At 40.0% G+C, this 23,980-nt stretch overlaps 1 protein-coding gene across 1 annotated transcript in view; it reads left to right on the top strand.

The window, feature by feature from the left end:
* Positions 1-15,292: 15,292 nt before the first annotated feature.
* The window catches only part of fam49al (family with sequence similarity 49 member A, like), a gene marked incomplete in the record, with an annotated part of 42,483 nt that continues 33,795 nt past the window's right edge, over positions 15,293-23,980 (top strand). Inside the window, 1 exon segment of the mRNA XM_024263744.2 lies at positions 15,293-15,553.

Raw genomic sequence — 23,980 nt, forward strand, 5'->3', positions numbered from 1 at the left:
CTCGGCCTGATCCTATTTTTGTCACCTCACGTATAGGAGTCATTCACAGAAGAATGGTGGCTCATCACCACCCCCACCTGATGCACACCCGTCCATCCTCTCTCCATAGCCCCTCCCCTCCTCTCACTAATGTGGTCCCCTGCCCCTGCAACACCCCCGCAGAGGTACAGCAGATAGTACAGTCTGCCCGTGCTCTCTCCTTATAAGGGCACAATGCATTGACAGAGGCAAAGAGAGGGGGCTGTACCAGCACGGACAGGCAGGTAGGGGGCAGCGGCTCCTGCAGGAGGAGTAAGGACATGTAATGGAGAGGGAGGAGGGAGATGAAGATGTTTAAATGGATTATTATTTGGATCTCTCTGCTTCAAGCTAAACAGTTTTACACTTAAACCATCAGGATAGCTTATTAAATCTAAATGAAGTATTAGGAAGAGCTGTCAGTTGGGACGCTAAATTGTTTAAATGTGTGGAGTAGGTCATTTTTTCTTTGTTTTTCTATCTGGAAAAGTATTTTCCCCATAAGGTCCAAATCCGATTATTTTTACAATTTGTTGTTGACCTTGTCAATCAATCTCCTACAAGCCGTGTCTTCTCTACAGAATGTGCTCAGTTTGGCAAATCTTCATAATCACAATTAGATCTTTGTTTTTATTCTTTAATACTGGACTTATTTCGTTTGTAGCCAGTGTGGTGATAGCTCATTCAATTTAGTGTCTAAACTTTCTGCGGCGCCAAAGAACATTCTGGCGAGGAATCTGTATGACATTTTGGGGTAGAAAAAGAAACAACAAGCAAACAGATACAAAGAAAGCATGAACAAATTAGAAGAACTGGTTTGAACATGAATTATTGATCAAAGACAGAAAGGTGTGCATGTCTCCAGGAAAACAAGTTTTGATACGGAGATTGATGATGTTCAAAGAGAACAGAAACATTCACAGCCAGTTAAATAAGAACAGAAAACAATATCCTCTTCATTTCAATAATGTTCATGTGTTGGTGAAATTCTGGCTGTGATGAACGAAATGCTGGTCTCCAATAGACGCCGGTCTCTAATGAATGTCGGGGCTACTATTAGTAGATATATAGTATAAGAATTGTAAGAAATAAAGTTGTCCCTTTTGCAGATTTCATCTATTGGGGATTATTTTTAGAACGTAACTCCATAAAAACCAGTGACTACTGTACACAAAGCAGAAACGACTGCAGTTTATTTATCATACAGTAATGTGTCTGTAAAGCCTGTTCTTTTTTTTTTTTTTTTTAGTCTGGTTTGAAGAAAAAAACTCAACATGGAGTGAAAACTGTCACACAACTGTTTTTCAGATCTCAACTCAGGGAACTTTTAGCCTGGCCAGGAGTGTGCTGAAACATTGATTTGGGTTATTGTGTACCTGAGTAAACACACTTCTAGGTGTAATGAAAAAACATTAAGAGGAATGAGAAAGCTGCCTTCAGACACATCTGTTTTTAGAAGATAACCTGAAAAAAATGTCATAGTAATGCACAACAAACCCGTGATCAAATAATCCAGCAGACCTGCAGTTGATGTCCAGGGTCCTGTTCCAGGAGGGTTAAACATATCTGATAAACCCTAAGCTGGTGGTTATTGAATTCAACACCTGCCAATCCTCAGTATGTCTGTTCCAAAACACCTGATATGTGTTACTGCAAATACCTTCCTGCTGGTTACTCAGGTTATGTCCAACCCCCCCATTAATCACTATATAGCGCGTTTGCCATTTCTAGTGCTGTCCAAATCTACTAATGCCAAAATCGAGTGCACTAGAAATTTACCAGAAGTCTTTGCGAATAACTAGCATGCATTGATGGTCACTAGATTAGCGGATATAGACCACAATGCATTGCGGTTGAGCAATTTTGAATAAAAAACATGTTTAAATGTAATTTTTGAATAAACCATCCACATTTTCACCATCAGAACACAGTGGAGTCATAAATAAATGCTGGGAAATGTTGGTTGTTATTCAATTTTCACTTCATGAAATCGATGATGTCATATCCGGTGTTTGGAAAAGCAAAAGAAAAGTAGTGAGCATCGTATCCGAATTATCTTTAAAATCCTGGGCACCATATAGTCCTGCACTATGTAGTTTTTTAGTAGTTAGGGATTAGGGGGGAATTCGGACAAAGCCTCAGAGGTAAGCGTGTGTGGGCTGAAAATACCAAGAGCCTGAGAGGCTCTTGGTATTTTCAATTGAGAATTGATCACAGAGAGAAGAAACGAGAAGCATACGTCACAGAAGCAGAATTTGAGATTTTTTTGTGGGTTTAAGAAGAATTCAATGTAATTTTGAATGAAAGAGTCAGTTTGGTAAAATAAATAAATAACTGACAAAGTGAATGTGTGAGTTTTAAAAAATAATTTTGACTGAATTTTCATGATAATCAACGGTAAAAAAGAAAAAAAAAAGTTAAGAAATATATATATATATATATATATATATATATATATATATATACACACAATATAGGACAAGAAACATGCTGAAACGTTAACCACACCCTTTTGAAAGGAGATGGTCTGCAAACACACATGACCTAGTTAGAGGAAAGCAGTACTAAAGTTTGTGGCTTTAACACTGACAGGTTAAGGACAGGAAGATCATTAGTTACCTGCACATTGATCCGATTTCTGATCAGTCTCATTCATTTATTGATGGAGCTTTGATGGGAATGTTGGCTGTCCAATCACATTTGGAAACCCTAAAAGTAAAAATAAGCAGTGGCATTAAGCACTGTAGGAGCCTCCGCCCAGCGAACAACATTATTGCCTTTGTCCGGGCTGGGGAGAAGTCGCCACTAGCTGCCAGGGCCACCCACTCAGGCCTGTTAACAACAGCTCAAGACTTTGACTTAAAAGTTGATCTTGGAAAGCAGCAAAAATTTCCAGAGACCATCACCAGTACAACTTGAGGCCTGATATGCTGCTCATCTCAGAAACTTCAAAGCAGGTCGTTCTCCTGGAGTTGACTGTCCCCTCGGAGGACGGGATCGATGAGGAAAATGAGAGGAAAAGAGCTAAGTATGCGGACCTAGTGGAGGAGTGCCGGCACAATGGTTGGAAACCAAGGTGCGAGCCCATTGAGGTGGGATGCAGGGGGTTCATAGGCCAGGCGCGTTGTAGGACGTACAGTATGCTGGGCATCACTGGGGCTAGCAAGCAAGTGCAGGGAGAGCCATTAAGGAAGTAACAGAGGCAGCAGAAGTAGCCTCAAGGTGGCTGTGGATTAGGAGGGGGGGACCGTGGGTGGATAGGGCTACCTGGACACAAGCTGGGATTTGATCAACCCCAGCTGGGTCGCCTGCGTGAGAGTGTATGATGTTTGAAAGACCAGAAACACTCCATGACCCCAGGTAACATCGCTGATGGTGTCCAGGTTCCATTACTAGTTGATGAATGTGTAAGGAAACCCTAAAAGTAAAATGTAAAAATATGTTTCAGAGGTCCTCAAAAATGGTGACCACAAATGAACCTTCAATAACTACCATAGTTCATCCATAGTACCTGTAGAGTCGAGCTGTGGTTATGCAAATCATTTCCTAAAATCCTGGACAATTTTCTTTCAGAGGGTATAAGGACAAAAACTGGAAAAAAGACTAAAAAGACAAAAAAAAAAATGAATTTACACCTGTACATAGATATTATTTATTAATATTATTAATTTTCTTATTAAGAAATTCCAAAATTAAAAGTAAAAGAGATTAATATCCATACGCCCATAATACTCTCAATCATAAATAGACATATTTGTACATAAACATAGAGTACACGATCCTTTAAATCCACTAAACATGACATTCGTCAAAAAAGTTGTAATAAATTTTAGGGCTGTGAATGTCGATGCATTAATGCGCGCGATTAATAAAACATAATTAATTCATTTATATTTTTTAATCGCGCTCAGGCGTCCTGCCGTGCAGCTGTGAGATAAAAACTCCGACTAAAATAAACGTAAACTTATTTTTACATACTGTGATTGAGATTTTATTAAATGAAGACATAATAGCATAATGGCATTTATTTGTAGTTTTTGGACGAAACCAACTTTCTATTTGAATAAACAAGAGGTTAAATTGTTTGCTGTACTTTGTCCACAGAGGTTTGCTGTGGTTCTTGTAACACAGACTCTCAGACCTGTCACTGATGAGGCTCAGACTTGTATCAAAGAATGAGGAAATATCTGTGTATTAATGCCGGCGCTAGGGTTAGCCAAAGGGCCAACGTCCCGGCACATGCGCACTCCCAGAAGAGGGGGGAGGGCATAGTTTCACTTTCATGAAGTGACTCTTGCTTGTTTTAAATTATTTAGATTATTGCTTGTAAAGACTTTCTTGCACATTTTTTGGGGGGGGGTATTGGATAAAAATAGAATGCTCCTCTTAGGGTTTAAAATATTTTGGATAAAAGATCTTTAATCATCTTGATTTGGTCACATTTTAATCCATCAGCCAGTTGGATATCTGCTGCAGAACACAACAATTATCCTCCAACTCTCTTTAAACCCTAAGTGTCATCACATCCTCATAAATATGCAGCTACATATCTTTCAGATTGAAGTTGTTTAGAAATGCAAAATACGCTCACAGATGTGTTACTCAGGACCCCTGCCACTGATTTACACACAGTCACTTACCCAAAGTTCAGTCATTTATTGAGAGTTTTCTGCATCAGTCACTACTACTTTTATGTTTGTCTTTGTTTGTGTACGACACAAACAAAACATGCAAACAGCTGTCAGATGAATTGTCTTGTTTGGAGTCAAGTAGATGTTTTTCTGGTCTTGATGGAAACAGGCTGCAAAAATAGACTATAGACGCGTGAAGTCTCCCATGACTATTTTTTATTAAAAAAATGTTCCCATTAGTGTTTTAAATGTGATTATTAAGCTATTAGCCAAAATCCCACAACCTAAATGTCTTAAAAAGCCATTTTTAATGTTAATCTCACGGTTGGCTGTTGTTGTGAATATGCTAATACGCTAATTTCTTAGTTTTTTAGGCTGTTTTGGACTTTAGCTAATATTTCAGCTACATGCTATACTGTTTTGGCTTATTTAGATTATGTCCAAAATCCCTCCCTAACTACTAAAAAACTAAATAGTGTGGGACTATATAGCCCTGGATTCTAAAGGCAGTTTGGACATGATGATATAAATTTTTCTTTTGGTTTTCCAAACGCCGGATATGACGTCACCGATTACATTAAGTCATTTCACGATGTTTATTTATGACTCAACTGTGTGCGGATTGTGAAAATGTGGATGTTTATTAAAAATAATACATTTAAACACTTTTTTTTGCTCAAAATTGTTGGAGCGCAATGCATTGTGGTCTACATTTGCTAGTGAGCATCGACGCATTTTATCCCAAAGACTTCTGGGGAATTTCTAGTGCAATCAATTTTGGAATTAGTAGATTCGGACAGCACTAGAAAATGGCACATAGCTTTGGCTTTCTTTTTTGTTTTTTATGCCATTTTGGAGTTTTTCTAATATTTCCGCTACATGCTAGCTGTTTTGGCTAAACTGTTTTTTTTGTTGTTTTTTTGTTTTTTAGCCTAATTTGGCATTTTGCTTATATTTTAGCTGGCTATCAGCTTCAGCGTTTTCAGCTATCAGCACTAGCATCTTCAGCGGTCAAATTCAGGTTACAACATTCACACTAGTATTATCACAGGTAATGCTATATATCTAGTTCATAATTATGTTAAAAAGTTATGGTTTTAAAATGTTAAAAATTTAGTTTTGGAGTGTTCAATACCTGTTTATCCTGTTCGACCTCAGGTGTGTTTTGGATTTGGCCCCTTGTGTGATTGAGTTTGACACAACTGAGTTAGACTATTTATTAAGAGTATGCACTACAATTTGATGTGCCCTATAATGCAGAAAAACTATTGTGGTGTGTTGTGAAATTAGTCATTACTAATTTTAGTTTTAAAATCACCTTCTCTACTTTATTTTACTGTTTTAGAGTATCAAAAGCACATTTTACCTCTACACATCATTTGCAGCTAAAAAAGACCCCAAGCTCCACTGAGTTCGGACCGGTACCACATACAAAAATAAGCAGGTGTGGAAAAACGGCCTAAAAGTAATAAACTGCATAAATAATCCAGGGGGCTCCACTTTTGCAGGTCCCTGATCCTGCTTGGCTATTAATATTTCAATAAAATACATTTCTTGCAGTTCCCTAGATAACAGGAAGCATTTCATACAGCAGCTTTTTTAACATTAAACACAGCAGGTTTCAGCACCACAGTAAATGAGCACATAATGAAGCGTTTTAGACTTTTTAGGTTAAAATAAACCTTTGAGCACTTTCCAGGATTAGCAGTCATTACTGTAGGATTATGCACCGAAGAACTGTTAGCAGTTTGGGAAGAAACTCTCCCCACAAACGTATGCAAATTCTCTTACTCATCACTGCCCTTCAGTCCTCTTGGTTACACTTTATTTATTTTGGTCTGTTTCACTGCACAGTACTGTGCCCACAAAAGGGGGGTTGCCACTTTATCTCTGCTGGAGGGGGCTGGGGGTGAGGGTGGGGTGCGATTGATCTGCCTTGCAAGAACAGTGAGTCCATCTTAACCGCTTTTAGAATCGAATTTCACAGAGGAGTGGTGAGGTGTGAGCAGTTTATCTGTTAAGCAGAGTCAGGAAGCTTCAATACATTCTACCCCCACCCATCAAAGACAACGTTAGTCAACAGGCAACCCCCCCACACACCTTCTGTTGCTCAGAGAACATCTGGTCCCTCGCACATTAGAGTCAGGGATGGGTACTTCTGAGTTTTACTGAGTGAACAGAAGGTTTGCAGGATAATGATTTAAAGTTGACATCAGTGGAAACTGGAGTTGTTTTTAAAGAGCAGCCTGTCAACACCACATCTTCAGTTCCAGCAGGAACACTCCATCAGTGGAAGACAGAAAAGAGTTTTTGAATAAGGACTGAAACATTGAACATAATCAATGTGAAGGAAAAAGAAACTGAAAGCCTGAAATCTTTTAAAGATCTTAAATAATTTTGTGGGTCACCACCTCAAAAGAATTTTTATGTGGAAGCTTCTCCAATGGAACTGTCCCCGGTTGACCCATTAAGATTGGATTTCGTGAAGACTTCTGTATTGTATATTGCTTCTGTATGTTGGCAATCGCAGAGTGTTCACTGGTCAAGTGCCAAAAATTACAGTCCAGATGATGACTTTTATCTTTTTTTTCCTTTATAATTGCAGGAAAATGAACAGCAACTCTTCTCTATAAACATAAACTGAGAGAGTGTGGTTTTATGCATATGGGGTTCTACAACATCCATCCATCTTCTTCCGCTCATCCGAACCGGGTCGTGGAGCAGCAGTCTAAGCAAAGATTTTCAAACTTCCCTCTCCCCGGCCACTTCCTTCAGCTCCTCTAGGGACTCTGTTCCCAGGCCAGCCGAGAGATCTACAGCGTGTTCTGGGTCTTCTCCTGGGCCTCCACCCAGTGGGACATGCCCAAAAACACCTCTCCAGGGTAGCATCCAGGAGGCATCCGGGTCAGATCCTCGAGCCACCTCAACTGGCTCCTCTAAATGTGGAGGAGAAGTGGCTCTACTCCGAGCTCTCTCCGGGTGACTGAGCTTCTCACCCTATCTCTAAGGGAGCCACCCTTCAGAGGAAACTCATTTCAGTCGCTTGTAGTCTGGATCTCGTTCTCTTGGTCATGACCCAGAGCTCATGATCATAGGTGAGTACTGGAATGAAGATCGACCGGTAAATCGAGAGTTTTGCTTTCTGGCTCAGCTTTCTTTTCCCCACAACAGATCGGTACAGTGACTGTTTAATGGCGGACGCAGCTCCAATCCGCCTGTCGATCTCACGCTCTGATCTTCCCTAATTCGTGAACAAGATATGTAAAAACCTCCACCCGAGGCAGGACCACTCCACCCACACAGAGAGGACAAACTACCATTCTCCAGTCCAGAACCATGGCCTCAGACTTAGCGGTGCTGACCCTCATCCCAGCCGCTTCACACTCGGCTGCAAACCGCTCCAATACATGCTGGAGGTCCTGGCTCGATGGAGCCAACAGAACAACATCATCTGCAAAGAGCAGAGAGGAAATCCTGTGGTCCCCAAACCAGATCCCGTGTGGTCTCTGGCTGCCCCTACAAATTCTGTCCATAGAGACTATGAACAGAACCGGTGATAAAGGGCAGCCCTGCTGGAGTCCAACATGTACCAGGAACAGGTCTGATATACTGCCGGCCATGCGAACCAAGCTCCTGCTCCGGTCATACAGAGACCGGACAGCCCTCAGTAAGGCTCCCAGGACCCCCCAGAACGCCCTCCGCAGGACACCACGGGAAACGCGGTTGAGCATCTTCTCCAAATCCATAAAACATATGGACTGGATGAGCGAACTCCGACGAACCCTCAAGCACCTGGAGAAGGTGCAGAGCTGGTCCACTGTTCCATGACCAGGACAGAAACCGCACTGTTGTTCTTTAATCTGAGGTTTCTACAACAGAGTACAGAAAACAAGCAATCTAATGAATAACCACAGACGAGCACCAGTGGAGCTCGTCTCCAGCTAGAAATCTTTGGGTGTGCCCATCACTGAGGACCTCACCTGGAGCATGAACACTTCCCGGCTGGTCAGGAAGCTCCACCATCTCCTCTACTTCCTCAGGAAGCTGCGACGGGCTGGACTTGGAAGCTCCGCCCTGAGGAGCTTCTACCATGTGGAAGCTGGAATCTTTTTTCATACGGACTCTGCACCAATATGTAATGTTTAGAACGTAAAATGTTGAAGAACTTTGATTATGGAAACCTGTGGAGAACATTTTCGGGTTTTGCTGTTAAATGATCCAAAACAACAATGATTTTTATGGTTTTTATGTTTTTTATATTACTGCTGAACTTAACCGAAAGGTTGACAAAAAAAAAAAAAAGACGTGTTACCTGTGAAGGCTCAACAAGACACTCTCTCTTGCCCAATGGAACACTTTTCGGATATTGTTGATGTGGCGGGAACAATTTCTGGTCAACATGGTAGTTTAAATTCAGGTGTCTTTCCCTTTTTTCATAACAAGTGTGACACTAGATTATCTGTATTCATGCCTTTGACCTAAACTCAGACCATGTTGATTAGAGGGGAGGATCGTACCACAATTACAATGAAATTAATGAGAAATACTAGAACAAAAGCAACGTTTTCAATGGGGTTGTGATACCCAAGTACTACAAAACTACACAGCAGCATCTCTGAGCTCATAACTTTTAAACACATGCAGAGTGCATTCACTCAGCAAAGGCGGCAGCATATTATTCTGAGAACTGAGTGAATGCAAAGTGGTTGTAATGTGCAGGACTGCGATGGTAAGTGCTGCTTGGGTAGTTCTCCCCACTGTGGACCTTAATTATACAATGTTTATATTTTTCCAGTTAAATTTCAGGCTCATTTTATGTTTCCCATTTGGCACCAATTTTGGCTGATTTTTCATCCGAACTTAATCGAAGCTAATGAGGCAACAAGGTGCAGTAAACAGGAGAGTGCTGCTCACATGACGGCAGACCAGCTTTCATCTCCCTCTAGTTTCTATTTTCACTCCAGAACAGGTACTCGGATGGGAGAAATGTTTTTACCTTTTTTGGTTTGTTGGACTCTTACAGAAAGCAGATTAAACTGCAACATCTAAAACCTTAGTCAGAACTGCCCTTATAGCCGGAGTGTCAGACTCAATCACACAAGGGGCCAAGACACACCTTAGGTCACAGAATAAACATTTATAAAACTAAAACTACATTTTCAAAACTTTCAAACTGTAACTTTTTAACATAATTTTGAACTAGATATATAACATTACCTGTGATAATGCTAGTGTGAATGTTCTAAGCTGAATTTGGCTGCTGAAGATGCTGAAATTGATAACTAAAAACACTGAAGCTCATAGCAGAAAACGCTATAGCTAGCTAAAATATTAGCTAAATTTCAATTTAGCCTTAAAATAAAAAAATAGGTTAGCCAAAACAGCTAGTATGTAGCTGAAAAATAGATGAACTTTAAAAAATTTCTAAAAAAAATGAAAAAAGCCTTAATTAGCCAAAACATCTAGCATATAAATATTAGCTAAACTCCAAAACAGCCCAAAATACTTAAAAATAAAAGCCTGAATTAGCCAAAATGACTAGCATGTAGCTGAAATTTTAGCTAAACTCCAAAATAGCCTAAAAAGAATCCTAATAAATGCCAAAATAATTCAAAAAGCCATCAGAATGCTAATTTTTATACTTCAAAACTGTAACTTTTTAACATAATTATGAATAATTAAAATGCAGAAATATTATTCCAGAATAAATCAACTTAAACCTTAAATAACGTTCAACTTTCAAGCCCCCAGGGCTTGACTTTGACACATGTGCCTTAAAGGTAGACAGGGGCAGTCTGGGTAATGGACAAACCTGTATGGGGTACAGAGGTGAGGGTTAGGGTAGACCGCTCAGTGAGCCTAAAGAGAGAAAATGTTAATACCTAATTGTTCTACGAGCATTCTGCAGGTGACAGGTTGTAGCGAACACATAAACAACAGGGTAAGTAAGGGTGAAGTACGAGATACAGGCCCGTCGTATGGATATTTCTACCCTCCTGCAGACTGTGCAAGGAGCTCATTAGTGCTCTTCACATGATACGTATGCACTCCTTGCATGGAGCCACACTGTTAGAATTTAGGAAATTAGACAGTGTAGTCTGTGTGGACATCCTACAGCCATCCCACGGGCACTTACAGTGAGGCAAATGCGTATTTTAACACCCAAACTCTCCCACTTAGAAATCATGGAAGGGTCACTTACAGTCACATTGTATGCTTTCATAAATAATGTATTTGTGTACAATTGCTGCAAATAAGTATTTGAACACCTGAGAAAATCCACGTTAATATTTGGTTCAGTAGACTTTGTTTGTGATTACACAGGTCAAGCATCTCCTGTAGTTTTTCTCCATACTTTCTTGCATACTCTACAGAAAGGATTTTGGCCCACTTCCCTACATAGATCTTCTTCAGATAAGTCATATTTCTGGGCTTTAATTGAGAAACACAGAGTTTGAGCTCCCTTCAAAGATTTTCTATTGGGTTTAGGTCACTCCAGAACCTCAATATGCTTCTTATGGAGTCACTCCTTGCTTCAAAGCAGAAAAATGTCAGTTCCATGGTTCTAAGACTTCATTTTTAGGACTCTTGTGCCTCGTTTCCACTGAGCGGTACAGACCAGACCAGTCCCCTCTTGGCCGGTTTGGAATGGTCCAGGGATTTCAAATGAGCGTTTCCATTGAGCGTTGGGACATCAAAGCGCATGTGGGGTGTAGACCAATGACGTAGCTGTGCGTCAAGACGGTTCGATTACAGCGAAAGAGAAGCCGGACTCTGCGCTGCAGAACAGTCGATTGTTGTGAATTTAAAAAAATAAAAGTCTTTATGTTAAGCAATACTCCACTGTTCTTCAATACATGTTTTCCAAAGCATGATTGGAAGTGTTTTTAATGAGTATGGATCAGTAACAGACATTCTTCGGCTGTGGGGGTCGGGTAGCAAGACGGACAAATGGATGACATCATCAGCGGAGCGGTTTTTCTTGTAGATGAACTGATGTGGGTCTACAGTAGCGCCAATGGAATCCTTGATTTGGGTCATAACCAGCCTCTCGAAGCACTTCATGACCACCAGGGTGAGAGCTGTGAGTCGTAATCATTTAGACTGATCACCATGGAGCACTTTGGAACAGGAACAATGACTGCAGTTTTCAAACAGGTGGAAACAGACACCTGAGACAATCAGATGTTGAAAATGTCAGAGAGTTCTGATGCACAATCCTTCAGAACCTGCTCTGGAATGTTATCAGGAACCTTTCAGGTTTCTGAACTATCATGCAATAGTTTTCAGTTTAGGTCCCTTTTCCACGAAAAGTACCTTCAATCCCATACTGTACCAGGTTAACCTTCGAGTTATTTTCCAACGTATCCATGATCTGTTTAGTCAAACCTGTTGTTTGATCAAAAAATAAAGTAATAAAATTCTATAAGTGACTATGTGGATTCACTACTAATGAATCCACATAGTCTTTATTTTAGGCATCTACTTGCTCTCAGCTGAGTTCAGGTGAACTTTTTAACAAAGGACTGAAACCAGTCTTCACCGGTCTATCGTGGAACTGCAACACTTCCTGGTTTGTTTGGGGATCGGTTGAAGACCAGAAAGGTCTGAAAGATATGATTTGACCTGATTTTGACCAAAAGGTCATCTGTGTTCACCACTTCCACATTTCTGCATTCACTCGTCTACTGCTTATGCTACAAACTCCTTCACTCTTTTTTTAAATCAAATGTCAAATATTCACCGCAGTGATGTTGAACGGCACTTGTCAGTGGGAGAATCTGATAAGAACTTTTTTGGAGTTAAACAACTTATCAAACCTTAACCACAAAGACCACAGAAACCACTCCTATAGTTTGTGAAACTGTTTGTATATAAAAAAAAAACTGTTGTTTCTCATTTCATGAGAATAATCTCTGTCTCTCTCTCAGTGCATGAACTATTAAAATAAGATAAGATAAGACAATTAAAAGAAAATCTAATGCATCACATATCTGCAGAACCATAAATGGTATTGGGTCATTTTACTATTGGTCAGAAATGTTGTACTGGTTGAACGATGTTATAACTTTTGTTCATGGATTCACTGGGAGTAGCTCAGCTCAACCCTCATAGGTTAACCAAACCAAAGTAAAAGTGCTCCACAATGAGATAATAAATGAATATTCTTAAGTCTACAGACATTTATGGAGTTCAGAGGAAGAGTTAACAGGTGCTGTTTTCATAAGGGAGGAATCTGTGTGTATTTTTCAGACTCTTGGACAGAAAAACCTGTTCAAAAACTATGTACTAACTGTTCTTCAATAATCTTCTCTGTTTGTTTTTCAGCTACTGTCTTGTTAGGAATGGAAAGATACGTTTATAGAAAAGAAAAGTTCAGATATAAACTGCGTTGCTGCTTGCATGTGACTGAGACGTCTGTTTAAAGGCGTTTAGGCAACGCTGGAGAGTGTTTGATGATGTGAAAGTAGCAGTCAGAAGGTCCACTTCTCAAAAACTGCTGCAAAAACAGGAACAGTGTATGCTTTACATCCATCTTCAGAAAATAACACAGAACTGAGTTCGGGATGTTTTCTGATAGCAGCAGATCATCTGGTGACGCCATCAGGTCGGCCGGCTTTGGTCATTCAAAGGAACATCCAGTTTGGACAATAATCCTCCCATTTGTGTACGATAGTTACAGGAGTATCTCATAGTTTATTACATTGATCACAACAGTTTGGATTCAGCTTTTGAGCTGAATTACGCCAGAAACTAACAACATTTAATGCTCTTGAATCCAAACTGAGAACGTTTTTTCCTAAAAGTATTAATCACAACTGTCCTGACGGGTGGATACAGAATGTCTGCGGGTGAAGAAGGGGCAGACCTGTACAGGTGAGCCATATAAAATAAAAATAAGATTGGAGAACGCTCAGTGAGCGTGTAGATCAGGAGTGTCAGATTCAATCGCACAAGGGGCCAAAATCCAAAACACTCCTCAGGTCACAGGACGAACAGGATAAACATTTATTGAACACTCTAAAACTACATTTTTAAAACTTTAAAAATGTAACTTTCTAACATATTTATGAACTAGATATATAGCATTACCTGTGATAATGTTAGTGTGAATGGTGTAAGATGAATTTGGCTGATGAAGATGATAGTGCTGATAGCTGAAATCGCTGAAGCTGATAGCTAGCTAAAATATTAGCTAAATGCCAAATTAACCTAAAAAAAGCTTAGGTTAGCCAAAACATCTACCATGTAAAATATTAGCTAAACTTCAAAATAGCCAAAAAAATCTTAGTAAATACCAAAATAGTCCAAAAAAATAGCAGAATGTCAATTTTTAAAACTGTAACTTTTTAGCATAATTATGAATAATAAAAATGCAGGAATAATATTCCAGAATAAATCAACTTAAACCTTCAATAACTTTCAATATTTTACTCTCCATAAAAATATATTTTGTCAAAATTATACAAGTTAGAAATGAGCTCAAGATAACATCGGGTCATTAATGACAATAAAATAAAATGATCTGGAGGGCCGGATAGAATTACCCAGAGGGCCGAATCCGGCCCCCGGGCCTTGACTTTGACACATGCTGTATGCGTCTCACATGCGGGGCTATGTAGGGTTACAGCATTACCTGTCCTGCTGGGAGGAACAGGATGTGGTGTAGAGAGAAAATGTTCATGCAGTTTTTTTCTATGGGCATGCTGCGGGCGACAGGTCGTAGTGAACACTTCAGTAACACCTAAGGGTAAGTAAGGCTGCAGGAGGTGAGATCCGGGCATGTTGTTTGGATTTTGGGGCCTGTTCAAGTGATAGGTGCGTACATGCGTATGCATACCTCACTAACAACTAGAAAGATACTGTAGGACAGCATCAACCGTACATCATAAGTGCTGCGACTTAAATTAGCATTACGAATACTTCACAAAACACTAACATTTTCTTTTGAACTTTAAGTGTCCCCTCTCTGACCCATCTGCTGTTCCAACAAAAGCAACAGCTGGAAGAGTTCATCCACAGGACTCATCTGTGTGTCCCAAAGCCCCCCATGACCCGACGACTAAAAAGGGTCGCTGACTCTTTACAGCCCCTCCTGGCTGTCGTTGTCACATAGTAAACATTGATGAAGTATCGCACGGCAACATTTGCTCTTCAGATCTTCTGCTGTGTTCCACAAGGCTCCTCGATCACAAGACAATAGACGTTCAGTTTCCCCCACACAATCACAAAGAGAGCCACCATTTAGCCACGGTCCATTGAAGCTGCCCTCTGGAGCCCGCCGGGACGCCCCAAAAACACATCACGTGAAAGTTTCCTGAAGCTGCGGGTTAGCTGCACATACGTACTGATAACCACAAATAGCAGCTTCCTTCCCTTGTGCAGCATGGAGGCCGATGATGCTGTGAGCTCACCCACACAGTTGGCAAAAATACCCTGATGCACAGCCCCACTCACCATGATTCACTTTCGGTGTGTGTGGACTCTGCCGCTAAACAAAGTCAAACTCTTGGTAAGTCAAACAGTCCCTGTTTACTGCCAGCAGGGTAGTAGATGTTACTGGAAGGGGGAGGGGGTGCTGTGTGCATGTGTGATGGGGTCTTTGTGAGCAAAGAGAGGTAGGAGGAGACGGGTGGAGGGAGGGGGGACATGGCGTTCTATTTCTCATGGACCAACAGCTGCTCGGTTCAGTGCAGAGGAGGAAGAGGGAGGGCCGTGTGGCGTGAGGCAGTGCGTACGCTCGCGTTGAGGTGAATCCACAGTCCCTCCGGCTCACAGGGATAAAGGATCCGCTCGCTCCTTTTCTTCACCGTCCATCGCATCCCTGCTTCACGAGAAGGAGGGAAGGGGATTAAGGAGAGGAGAGCGAGAAGCGTCGTCCTTCCTTTCTGCACGCCCAGCCGGTAAGCTGATAATTTCCATCATTTCTGAAGCAGAGAGGAGACACAGCTCTGCTACGACAGCGATCGAGATGCAGGAGGAAGCTGAGGAGGAGGAGAGGATGAGGGCCAGGCTCCGGACGGAGGCTGGTGGTTTCACAGGATGAGGAAGGGTTCTAGATGTTCTAATTGTTAGGAAAGGTCAGGATTCCAGTCCAACCCGGTCCATTTGCCGGGTCCTGTTCTCTTTCACCGCAGTGCTTAGCTGTTGTCACAAACACTCCCACCTCAGCAAATAATTGGCGAGGAGGACATGGACGTCCACGACTGACAAAGTGTGCACATTTTTATGAGTGATGGATGGTGGTTTGGTCGCTGTGACCTGGAAGCGCATGCATCACATTTCTGCACCTTGATGAACCACCTGCCAGACGCACTTCCTCCCCTTCCCAGCCCTGCCGCACTGACACACCAGCAAACGCTTTCAGTTTCCTACAAAGACGGCCGAGGTGGTAGTTTGCAGAAGTTGCTTCAGCTCAAAACAAAAGCCCCAGATTGCAATGTGGATCAGAAGGGGAGGACGGAGAGGAAAACAGGGGGGAGGGAAACGGGAAAAGCTGAATGAAGGGGCAAATGAATGGGGGCTGAAGCCTTCCAGAAATGTTGTTCTTTCTAAGATCAATTTAAAAAAATAATGGGGGGGGGCATGTGGCTCGGAGGGTCTTTGTGTTTGAGGTCAGAGACAATGGAGAGAAAGGCTACAAACAATGACAGCCAACTAGACATGTTGTGTGTGCATGCGTGTAGACAAAGGCCACAACCGCATGTGTGTGTGCTCATCCATGTGAACACGTTCACTAACAATTAGACATGTATGTCGGGTCCAGATGAGTTCATGATTATCTCAATGATTGACTGAAAAGCTGGACCTTTTCATCATTCCATGAATTATTAACCCTTTAACACCTGAGGCATCACTGGTGACGCTTAAACACAAAATCTTTAACATACTGGAACTTTACAAGCATCAACACGATCATTCCAGTAGATTGTGAAGGAGAAAAGCGGCTCATGCTGAAATGATCGTGTTAACATTTTAAAAATTACAGCAAATCAAAGAACATAAACACTGGAGCTCCATTGTTTAAGGGTTAATTGAAGGCTAGCTCTGAAGCTACGATCACTCCGCCATCGGAAAATTGTGTTTAAGCGACTATTTCCAATGAAACGTCCATAGAAATGCATTCAAAAATCATGTTTGTCCATCACTACGTATATTTTTAAGACATGTTGAAATTTGAATTATTTGCGCTGAAATTCCCTTCTCACATTTTCCCAATTCACTGGAATTGTGTTACTTGTGTAGTTCAAAGAACGTGTTATTCTGCTGTCGCCGGAAATTTCCCCGGTATTAAAGGCTTAATAAAATAACAATTTATTCTACAAAAGAAAAAAAGACATTTGAATGATGAGTGTGTATGGAACGATTTAGAGCTACAGTTACACCAAGTACGTGTTGAAGAACGTTTCGCGTCTTTTTCTTCTTCTACCGTTTACAAGCACATGTCCAGTTGGAAGAGGCTTGGTGTTAAATGTCAAAGCAGTTTGAATCTGGTGAATATTGCTTCATACTTTCTCTTTCATATTTCATATCCCTTCCCCTTTATTTATCCGTCTAAACACAGAGTGATAAAAAAATTGTCTCTCATATTTCAGACATAACTTTCGTTGATGATGTCACCAATAATCTGCTAGCGTTAGCACAGAGCTTCCTCAAATATACATAACAACATTGGTTTATAATGTTAAAAAGGTCACGCTACAACAAAAAGTCATTACATTTAAATGTAAATGTCTGTAGTTCGGAGAGCACACCACGTGAAGAAAAGCGCCTCTCAGCGCGACGCGGTTTAGCCTTTAGATTTAGATTTATTTCAAATGTAAGAAAAAAATACAAAGCATAAAACACCATAAAAAAACAAAACAAAAAAAACAATCTCCATTTGTAAAGAAAAAGTCACAAACTAAAGTCAATAACTACATGTTGGAGGGGATAGGCAGAGGCAAATGCTTGTTTAGGCCTATCCATTTATGTCTTTATCTTGTAACATAAATAGTTCCCAGTTTATAATTACAAACAAAACAATACAATATGACCATAGCTTTCAATCGATCTATGGCCGCACGTTTTGAACGTAGAGCCAGATAAAGGTTCTTCTGAACCCTGAGACCAGAAATGTGCCGTGTGTGAATGTGTGTGACTGTAAAGCACTTTGGACCTTCTAAGGTAGAAGAGCGCCATACAAGTGTACACCATTTACCATTTACATAGACGTTTTATTGGAAGTGGCGGCTTGAATGCGCGTTGCCGAGGGCGACGTGAACAAAGCTTGATCTTTAACACCCATTTCAGACCTATGGTTCTTTGGCTTTTTCAGGTTTTAAAGACTCACTCCAATGAGGACGTGGTGTCCAATGCGGTGTTTTGTTCTTCTTAAAGAATTTAAGATTAAACTGCGGTTCTGAGTATTTCTTTGTTGGAATCATGTTGGATCAGGAGCAGAGAAGACCTGCGTTCTGAAAAAGCTAGAGTTCATGACGCTGGAGCTGCCATAGGCGGACCAAAATCCTCTTTTTCCGCTACAAATCTGAAGCATTCACTTGCAGACCAAGAGATCCATTAACGTCTTCATTTTCCTTATCTGAGCGAGCATTCGTTTTTTTTTTTTTTTTTGCTACACTAAGGTTAGGCTGGCCTTGTGAGGAGCTTTAACTTCTATTGAACTCCTGCTAATCTGCAGAAACTATGTCCTATGTCATCTGTCATTTTAGAATAGTTAGAGTGGAATTTTAAAGTACCAGAGGATCTCAAATTGGACATGGAGATGTATTCTGCTTAAAAAATATATTTTAATATTTTTCCTTTGGTAATATTCTTCCACTCCAGGCGGTGTTGAAAAGATTGTAGTAATTCCTTCTCCAGCAGAGGAACACATATGTAGCAGGTTGATACAGATCCACAGATTTCTAGAACCTCATCAGACGTTCTTGTTTCATTTTTAACAGAGTCCTCAAACCTTAAATCCTTATGAGGACTTTAGCTCCTCTTTCCACAAAAACCTTTTTCTACATAAATCCTTATATGTGACTTAATGGTTGTTTTAGGGCTTTTTGAGATTGAGAACTGGAAAACTGAAAGGTCATGCTTCATTTTTATTCAACTATACAAACAGTTTGAATGATTTATGAGGAAAAGGCTGCACGTGTGTCTGTGATACGTTCATTTCAAATACAGCTAAAGAGTTTGTTGGTGAGCACGACAGGATTTTTTCATCCTAGATGAAACAGTGGCTGCCATGGTATTTACTCCGCTGTTGCTAGGACACTCTCTTCGAACATCTACACCGAGCCCTCTGATTGGGCCGCTGCGATGATGCAAGATTCCCTCACCCCGAATCTTTCCTGAGCGCCCATAGAAACATGCACTTCCTCCACTCTCCTCACTCCTGAGCTGTCACTCTTTGTCTGCCGTTCTTCCTCTCCTCCTCTGTCTTTCCTTCTCTGTCCTCTGTTCATCATTTAATTGTTAAACCAGTTCCTGCTTTTTTGATTCGTCTCTTCTTGTGTCTTGATCCGCTCTCAGTCACTTCTCTCCTCCTGATAGTCAAACTGCGGCTGTAAAATGGTGTTGACAGCTTGTGGTTCCACAGTTACTACATCCTGCCGTCTCATAAACTGTAAATACGGTGATGGGTCATTACAGGCTAACCTGCTCTGCAGACTGAAAGTCACATTTGGGGTATTTGGCTGCTGTGGAGAAATGTATCTCATTCATTTAATTAAGCTTCTTTGCTCAATTCTGAAAGCAAAATCAAACACATGAGGAGGAAAAAGACAATCCATAAACCTCCTGATATAAACATTGCTCAAACAATAAACAGAAATATAAAGATAAAAATATACAGGAAACCTGCACACAGACCAATATTTGCAATGGACGTCTGACCACGACACATAAAACATCCCTAATAAGAACCTTATATGACCGAGCGTAACGTAACGGTTGAGAAGGACAAAAAAGAAGAAGAAAAACAAGCAAAACGCACTGATCAGGTGTTTTTATCCAAACTGGGCAAACAGGTGAAGCTGAGAAAATACAATGAAATGGAGAAAGAGAAGAAACAGACAAATAAAAGTGAGAACAAAGGAACGGTCATGTTCCCATACTCCAGAGGAATATCTGAACGCATCCAAAGGGCCATGCGGGTGTACCTGATCCTGGAACACCCAAAAAACAAGGTGGAGCAAAACAATAAATGCAACATCGTCTACGAAATACCATGTCATACATGCAGCTATGGATACGGATCACGAATAATCCTTGATCCGTACGGATCACTGGGCATGGTTCACCCCCCCCCACCCCCGATTCTGTCCACACCAAATGTAATTGGTGTCAAATTCATATACTAAACATCGTCTTTGTTTTAACAAGTGTCACAGTTGGTTATCCTAAAGTCTGTTAAAAACTGTCAAAAACTTTTCTCGAACTCGTCATGGAGGACGAGGATGCGAGCTGAATAAAAGCATCGGTTCACGTCTCAATGAGGAGCAGCCGCTGTCCTGCAGCCGCTGCTCCGTTACAGGGACAGGTCGTCAGAGGAAGGCAGTACGGCAAGCCAAAAGGATCAAAAATCCCCAGGAACAGCGAGCATGGCAGACCCTCACCTGCACATGTACTACAGATGATAATCATTACTGGAAATATTAAAATGTTCTCGCAGTTAGTTTTTAATTATACAATTAATACCAACAATTAATGAAAGTTTATGTTTTACTTTTTCATGTAAGATTTAATTTGGACATTGGGGGGTGGGGCATTCTTTCCTCTCAGTTTTTATAGATTTGGCCTCCAGATATGTAAATGTAACGAGAAACTAAATGTTTTTACATTTTTGTTTATGTTGAAGGGTCAAAGATGTGTGAGTGTATATTTATGCTTTGAAGTACTGGAGTCCTTCAAAATAAATTCAACTGACCTCTCAACATCTTCCAAGCCTTGAAAATGATATATACAGTCAATGGTTCCATAAAACACTGAGGCTGAGCCATGGGCACCTAGTTCATCAACACATTTTAGGACATGCATTGAATTAAAAAGTGGTTCAAAAAAGAGGCAGCAAACACAAATATGACTGATGAATCACTGCTGGTGTGAACGTAAGATGACGTCATGCTCGGTACAACTTAAATGTGCTTTTTCTTCTTTATTTTGCTGTTTTTGGCTCCTTCGACTTAGACTCTGGTGCGACTTGTATTCTGGAGAATAAGGTGATTAGTTGATTGAGTCCATCACATGAACTTGATGGTTATGCTCACGTTTTGAAGCGTTTTTGTTCTCTGTATTAACAAAGCTTTACTCAGAATCCATGGGGTGTTGTCTTTTGCTGAGTTATTGTTGAAGTTAGGACATGTAAAGAAGGGATCCCTGGACTGTTTTTGCTGTTTTCTTTGTATGTTGAGGTATTATTGTTTTGTTTGAGGAGCAGAAAGCATTAGAAAGGATCTCAGAAGTCTTTCCTAAAGCAAATGTCTTCCAGGTTGCCCCACAGGTCAAAGTAAGGAAAGGATTAAAACTGTATTATAGAACTTGAACATTTCCTTTTACATTATGTGATTCATGTTAGAGTTAAAAAAATCCAACTTGGGTTAACCAGAAAAATACTGAAGAATGTTGACCTGAAAAATAAGATGATTTGCATTTCACTTTTAAAATGTAAATCAAGCATTTTTAAAGTTATGATGAAAAGGTTTTCACTGTGTGACTAAATCTGATTGTTCTTCATTTGATATATTTATCGTTTGTAGTTTGCATCCTTTTATAACAGCACTGCCACGGGGTATTAACTGAACGATGTAATACTAACAGTGAATTATGTTTGGTTGTGCACACTCCTCTTTACGCCCGAAATATTATTCATAATTGGTAAGAATAGCATTGAGAAACTCCAGCTAACAGATAACTAGTTAGCATGGTTGCTACGTTGTAGCCTACAGGTGTAAAGAGAATGAAAGAAGTCACAAACTGGGTTGAACTTGTAGCAGAGCCTAATTTAGCTGTTTAAAAAATGCAATTTTTCCCAGTATAGAACCTTAAAGTTTGTGTTTGCCAGACCCACCAGGGCACACCACTGTTTGATCACACTAAAAAGACTCACACTTTATCACACATAGACACACAGCCAGGCTCTTTATTTAGCTTATCTCTAATTAGCTTGGCTTCTATCTTTGAGCCCTTAAGATGTAGAAAAGCTCTAATTCCAATAGTAGTTTAGCAAAAGCAGCCAGGATCTCCAGTGAAACGTCTTTTTCTGTCAATTCTTTTCTGTTCCACAAATGTTTGTGTTGTCCTTGTGTCAGAGTAAACTGGGTTTCTTGCATTGGGAATTTATTTTCTCAGAGTTAAAGTTGCAGCAGCAGCTATCCTGTTCCTCCCAGCAGGACAGGTAATGCTGTAACCTTGCATATGCTAGCATGTGAGACACACTAGCAGGTGTCAAAGTCAAGGCCCGGGGGCCGGATCTGGCCCTCTGGGTAATTCCATCCGGCCCTCCAGATCATTTTATTTTATTGTTATTAATGACCCGATGTTATCTTGGTCTTATTTCTAACTTGTACAATTATAACAAATATATTTTTATGGAGAGTAAAATTCTGAAAGTTATTTAAGGTTTAAGTTGATTTATTCTGGAATAATATTCCTGCCTTTTTATTATTCATAATTATGTTAAAAAGTTACAGTTTTAAAGTTTTTTTCGGCTATTTCAGAGTTTAGCTAATATTTCAGCTACATGCTAGCTCTTCTAGTTTAGGCTTTTTTCAGTTTTTTAGGCTATTATGAAGTTTACCTATTTTTTTCAGCTATTTTTTGTCTTGCTTTGTTTTGTTTGTTTGTTTGTTTGTTTTTGTATATTAGGCTAATTTAACGCTTAGCTAATATTTTAGCTGGTTATCAGCTTCAGTGTTTTCAACTATCAGCTTCAGTGTTTTTAGCTATCAATTTCAGCATCTTCACCTATCAGCAATAGCACCTTCAGCTTAAGTTTGACACCCCTGAACTACGATGTATCTGTGAAGAACACAAGGGATGAATATCAGAGTCACAGGCCACCTCAGTTATGTTAGCCCAGACAGCGGCCTTGCAAGCCTAGTTTGATTTAAGGACTATGAGTGTAACAACACAGACTTCAGGTCTCCCTGACCAACCGTACTTTTAATGACTTTTGCATTTGCATATTTAAAGACACACCGGCCTGTGTTTATTAATCAGCAAAGCTTAACTGTATTGTTACTTTTCAAATTCATGTTTAGGAAGAAACTATGTCATGTTAAAAAAAAAAGAAATAGAGCCAAGGCTTATGGGGTGTATGGGGTCAAATCAGGATCAAAAAACATATTAAAAACTTGAAAATAGACATTGTAACAAAAAAAGAATTTTAAAATTTTGAAAACAAGACATTGTAAATTAAAACAAAAAGTTTTTGAAAATTTGAGAAAAAAATACAGAAAACTTGAAGTACATTTTTTAAAAACCTGAATAAAAAAACTATAAATGTAAAAATTACCAGTTGAAAAACATGTATCCATTAGTAACAGCTGCTGTTTTGAATTCTCTTCTTTGAATTTTCAGTCCTCAATTTTTAGTTTCAATTCTGATTTTCGAGTTTTCGTTGCTGAGCTGAGCCTAATTTTACATGGGGGCGGGGCTTTGATCTCATTGGCTACTGGGACCTGTTTCCCATGGGGGACAGATGACTCCTCACTACATGTTTCCAACACTTTTCTTAGACATACATGAATATTTTTACACTTTTCTCTCATTTTTTACTCACTGTTCAAATAAATCTAAGTCTAGCATAGACCTTTTCACGAGACGTCACACATCGCTGTAAAATGCAGGGTCGCTTCTGGCTGATTTTGTTTGGAAAGGGAAAGCTGACAGCTGAACGCAGTAGCAATTTCACATAAATAATAAAAGGTAACTTAACCAATTGTAACCTAAATTTGTACAATCTTTATTTTATAAATGTCTTACCTGGTTGTATTTGTTTTCCTCTCTTAGATTGTTCACAAATCAGAGTTCAAATGTCAGTATCACAGCAAATTCTCCAAATTCCTCTGGATGATATTAAACGCGTCGTGGATTATTTCTCTCTGACAACCCGGTTAAAGTTAGACAAAGGTTACAAGTACTTCATTGAATGCTGCTTGTTTGATTAATAAGTAATTTTGATTTTATTCTTTTAATCTGTGCTAATGCTAAAGCTAATGCCAACACTAGCATTAGCTTTGTCTATGAGACGTGGAGCTGCAGAAGATATTTTCTGACCAGTTATAAGTTTCCTAAATTTCTATTCTCACATAATTCTTTTAAACAGATCAAAAGTCATA

Source organism: Oryzias melastigma, linkage group LG11 (assembly GCF_002922805.2).
Source record: "Oryzias melastigma strain HK-1 linkage group LG11, ASM292280v2, whole genome shotgun sequence".
Classification (NCBI taxonomy): Eukaryota; Metazoa; Chordata; class Actinopteri; order Beloniformes; family Adrianichthyidae; genus Oryzias; species Oryzias melastigma.